The sequence below is a fragment of the Pezoporus occidentalis genome, unplaced genomic scaffold, assembly GCF_034315485.1.
Source record: "Pezoporus occidentalis ecotype Australia unplaced genomic scaffold, CSIRO_AGI_Poc_V1 ctg9, whole genome shotgun sequence".
Classification (NCBI taxonomy): Eukaryota; Metazoa; Chordata; class Aves; order Psittaciformes; family Psittacidae; genus Pezoporus; species Pezoporus occidentalis.
The window spans coordinates 2,950,001-2,955,220 of record NW_026916262.1 but is presented as its reverse complement, the minus strand read 5'-3'; positions in this window follow the sequence as shown (position 1 = coordinate 2,955,220).

Below are 5,220 nucleotides of genomic sequence, written 5' to 3'. Positions count from 1 at the left end.
ACACCTCCCACCCCACCCCCAATGGACTCTGCTGGTCTCAATGTATTAGGGCAAAGCCTCTGCACTATAATTTCCACAAACATCTGATTTCTGAGATATCATTACCTACTTATTTTATAAAGAGGAAAGGATACGTGCAACTTGTTAAAGGTCATGATCCTGTTGTGATGATGCACCTGTGCATGGTCTATCAGGGCATACCCTTTCTGTCTTTAAGTCCAAAGCTTTGATGGCATCTGAGAAAAAAGTTTAGACAAGGAATTGACTCAGTGAGCTGAGGCATTCTGACTTTTGAGTCTGTTCCTGGGCCAGGACAGCGTGACACAGAAAGGTAAAGCATCTCATCACGACCAGGGAGGTAACTGGGAGTTACCCGGAAGGGCACGGGCTCTCTTTTGGAGTCAGGCTCATTTCAGTGGGTGGCATTGTATTCTCTTCCCTTGTTATTTTCTCTTATCATTATTATCGTTGATGGTAGCAGCAGTGATTTGTATTATACCTTAGTTACTGGACTGTTCTTATCTCAGCCCATGGGAGTTATATTCTTTCGATTCTCCTCCCCATCCCTCCAGGAGTGAGGAGAGGTGAGGGGGAAGGAAAGAACAGAGGGAGGAAGGGGGAGAGAGAGTGAACGAGCTGCGTGGCTGGGTTTAAACCACGACATCTTGTGAGGAAAAAAATGAATAGGGAATGTTGTAATAGAAGTCTATAGACTTCTAGCAGTTACAGGAAGAGGAAAGAAGGAATGATTGTTCAATGTTTCAAGAACTAGACAGCATATGGCAGGCAGAAAGTTCAAAACAAACAAAAAGGAAGCTTTTCACAGCTTCATAACTAGGCTTTAAAATCTCTTGCTACAGAACAATATGGATGTTGAAGTGAAAAAGTGTTCAGAAAACAGTCAAATTCATGCAATAAGAATCCTCCTAGGGTCACTAATAAAAAAATGGCACAACACCTCAGTAAATTTGTGGAGGCTGAATAGTTTCATGATTAAACATGCTTATGCTGTTTGTACATCTTTTCTAAAATGTTTTTTCTGGATCTCTCTTGGAGACATAATTCTTGACTAGATTGACCTTTAATGTACAGGGGCATATCCACTTTTAGTTAGAGAATGATACCTTTTAGGAACCTCACAAAGCTGACCTTCTATCACTCAGCATCTCAGAGCAAGAACTCCATTTTTGCCATTTGTGCAAAGTACATTATGGTTTGTGACAGATCCGGTGGAAAGGTAATGACTCAGGACTGGAGTGTTAATGCATCCTATAACCCCTCCACTGTGCTCCTGATATTTGCCCTCTATTATCACTGACTGTCAAATAGATCAGTAAAGTGAAGAAGGGAATATCAGACGATTTCTTCAGTCTTTTGGGTTTGGTTTGTGTTTTTTTTTTTTCCAGTGTAATTATTTTGATTATAGAAAATTAGTGGAGAAATCTTCAACAGCTTGGCTCACTGCACAAGGTGGTATGTAAGCCAATCATCTCTTGACCCACATATAAAACACCTTCAAAGATTGTGATTGCAACAATGGAAGCTGGAACATTCTTGGCTGTATTTGTTCATCAGGACTTAAAACAGCTATAAAGCAAAGGGGAAGAGAGTGAAAAGATGGAGAAATAATCATGACAGAACTCATATGAGCTATGTAACTGCATTTGCTGCAGGGTCAAGTTTCAAAATTTTTAAAATGCCTCCTGATATGTGAACATATGATATTCAGAGAATAATATAATCATAGAAGGTTATCAAGTTGGTCAAGCATTACTTCCCTCTGTGAATTCATGCTGACTAGTCCCATTCCCCTTCTTGTCTTTCATGTGCCTGAAAATGGTTTCCAGGATTAAGAAGTGTTCTATCATCTTCCTAGTGATTGAGGTGAGGCTGACTAGCTAATAGTTCTCCATATCTTCTTTCTTCCCCTTTTTAAAGATAGGAGTGACATTTGCTTTCTTCCAGTCCTGAGACATCTATCTCAGTCACCATGATTGTTCAAAGATTATTGAAAGTGGACACAAAATTACCTCAGCCAGCTCCCTTAGTACTCATGAATTACATTTCTTCATACTTTACCATGAAGTGTATGTAAACCACCTTACCGCACAGGAACTTGCTCATGTGGCCTGTCAAGTAGTCATCTTCTGCACTTTTAAATCACTCCACAATTTTAATTACCCTAACAACATACAGTGGTGTTGTAGCTGGAGCTATAAATGTTTTGAAACTTCATAAAAGAATTCACTCTGACATAGGAACTCATTGAAATGCTTGAGATTCTTGATCAATATTTGCTGGTGGCTTTTGGAAAGATGGCATTTACTTAGCAACAGTAGAGACTTTATACTGTATACTTTACCTATTGAAAGTACTTGTAACTGTACAATGGTGTTTGCCCTTACAATAATTTCAATATAATGTTGACCATAGTAAATGAGAAAAGCAAGTAGAGAAGATAGTCATACAGTCATAATTCCAGTACATTACAGCAGGAGAGTGAAAACAGACTAATGTTTCTGTAGCACCCATATTTAACTTCTTGTCTGTTCCCTGTGTTTGTACTTTTTCATTACTTTTGTAGCTGATGATATATGAATTTTATTTTAAAATGTGAAAGAACACAGGTTTTGAAAGTCATATTTCTGGGGTATATGGTCTTTATAATGCGTACTTTGTTTGTAACTTCCATTATCATTAATAGAAATTACAGGACAGACTGTAAAATATATAAGCCTTTTTCTGAAATACGTATATATATGATACATACAAATGTCATTTTAAATTTTTCACTGAGCTTTGAAATGCTTCTCTAATTTCCAGTTATTAAAACCTGCAGCTGTACTTAATTGTGAATGAGAATAAAAGTGGACATTTTATTTCAGTTATTCCTCTTTAACAAAGTTTGTGGACTGGAAATTTAATAATCGTGGTGATCGTATAGCAACAATATTCTTGAAGGAAGATTGCTTAACCTGTGAAAACCTCTTATGCACCATATTCCTTCCATAGGGTTGTGAACACTTTGGAAAAAAACATTCTACCTGCCGAGTATTAAGGCATAACTCACACGTCTGTTGGTGGTCCTTTTTTGGCCCATCATAAATAACTCTTTTCAAAAGCTTACCATCTTTAGTATAGCTGTCTTTAAAACGAAGAATTTGTGGTATAGAGAGGTGGTATCATCCCACATTGTCAGAGATATTCAGTTGCAGAGAAATTAAGGTCCTGACCCAGGAAAAGGATTGAGACACATCCAGATTAGTTAGGGTAAAATGACCTAACTTGTTCAGTCTTTCCCTTTGATCATCTTTGCGATCCTCCTTTGGACCCTTTCTAGCCTGTCTTTTTTGAATTGTGGGGACAGAGACAAAGATAGGAAACACCTGTCCCCGTTTCACAGCAAAGGCTCAGATCCTTAGGCTATGTTCTTATTTAGCAGAGGGCCAAAGAATATTTTCCTTTTTTTTTTCTTTTTTTTTTTTTTTTGACACACCACCACCAAGAGAAGTTAAAAGCCTTCTTTCCTAGCTTACCCACTCTTTTCTGTATGACTGTTTCACAAGAGTGGGCTATGTGGGTAGGAGTGCCTTAAGTAGATGAAGACACTGAACTACAATGTCCCCCTCTTTGTACAAAGTGGAAAGTGCGGAGGAAGTAATCTTTTTAACAGAAATGAGAAACCGTTTCATTCTTTCCTTTGACAGAAACGTTGAAGAAAAGGTGAGAGCAGCACATCCCAAGCATAGATCAAGGCCACCTTCCAGTATAAACTGGGCATTTTTTTTCCTGGAAGATGAGGCATTTGAAATCAATCCCTTTCTTCCCTGTTATGGCCTTCAATTTATCCATGTGCATTCATGACTCTCATTTTGGCATAATTCGCCCATAACATTACAGCAGGCTGTTCGTTCTACTCTCTGAGTTGCAGACTTTAAAGGTAAGTAAGTGTTGGGAAACACACTGCGACCACTAAATCCTCCTACTGTGAATCCAAAAGAGTGCCTCAATTAACTTTGGAGTAACAAATTGAACTGAGTAGTTTTATCCAAAACTATGGATCAAGACAAAATAGTTTTCCACAGAATTGGTTTTATTCTCCTACCTTCATGAGGTCAAACCTCATGTTGAAAACTTGAAGAGAAAGAAAACCAAACTCTTCTTAAGAGAAATATTTTTACCACATTATGTTTTGAACATCAAGCCTGTCAAGTCTGACAGTTAATAGTTTCTTATATTTGGTTCACTCATCCTTGATCCACACCAACACACAAAAAAACCCTTACAAAACATGCCTTTTATCTTATCCATAATCAAGCCGCTGTTATTATAGATAGTTACAGCAAGATTGTTTTGAGGAATAAGTTTATGATCATTCACCAAACACACTTCAAACTACTTCCACCAGCTCCAAATTAACTTCACTCATAGTTTGGGGTTTTTTTTTCTTTATATATATTTTTTTTTCCTAGCTACCTCTAGCTATAATTAGTCACTGAAAATTGTCTTTCTCCATGCCTGGAATATGTTTTATACTCCAGCCATAGTTCTTTTTCCTTGCTAGAGAAAATCCTTCATCTGATGAAATCTCAGAAATCTAATGATCAGAAACCCATTCAGGAGCACGCAGGACCACTCTTCGTCTTAAAAACCTATAATTGAAGCAGGGCAGTCAAATCATTAAAGGTTGGATTTTGGTTTTGTTGCTTTGTTTTGTTGGGTTGTTGGGTTTTTTTTTTTGTTTGTTGGCTTTTTTATTCAGAAAGGCATCTACAAAAGTAAGAAATAGCTAGCAGGCATGAAAAAATGTTTTTTAATGCAATTTTCCTAATAGCTCAGTTTTCATAAAGAGGATGCAATGATTTATTTTAACAAGTTCTTCTAGCTCATATGCAGTTGTAAAACTAACAAGCTACAAAGCATGATAAAATCAAAGATAGCAATCTGAAAAAACTTTTAAAGTTACATTACTGCCCATTTCCAGCAGCTGGTCCAATTAATCTGTTAATGTTTGGTCTTTCAAATCTGAGAGAAAATGCTGAATCAGTTTTGCATTATTTCAAAGGATAAACTAATTCATTTTTCTAATGTGAAGCCATAAAATGGCTAAATGTGAAAACCATGAAACCAGAATTGTTCAAATTATCTTCTTGCCTTTGATTTTTGATATTTTCTTGTGACTTAGAAGTTATTTAGTGCAACCTGAACTTTTCATCGCCA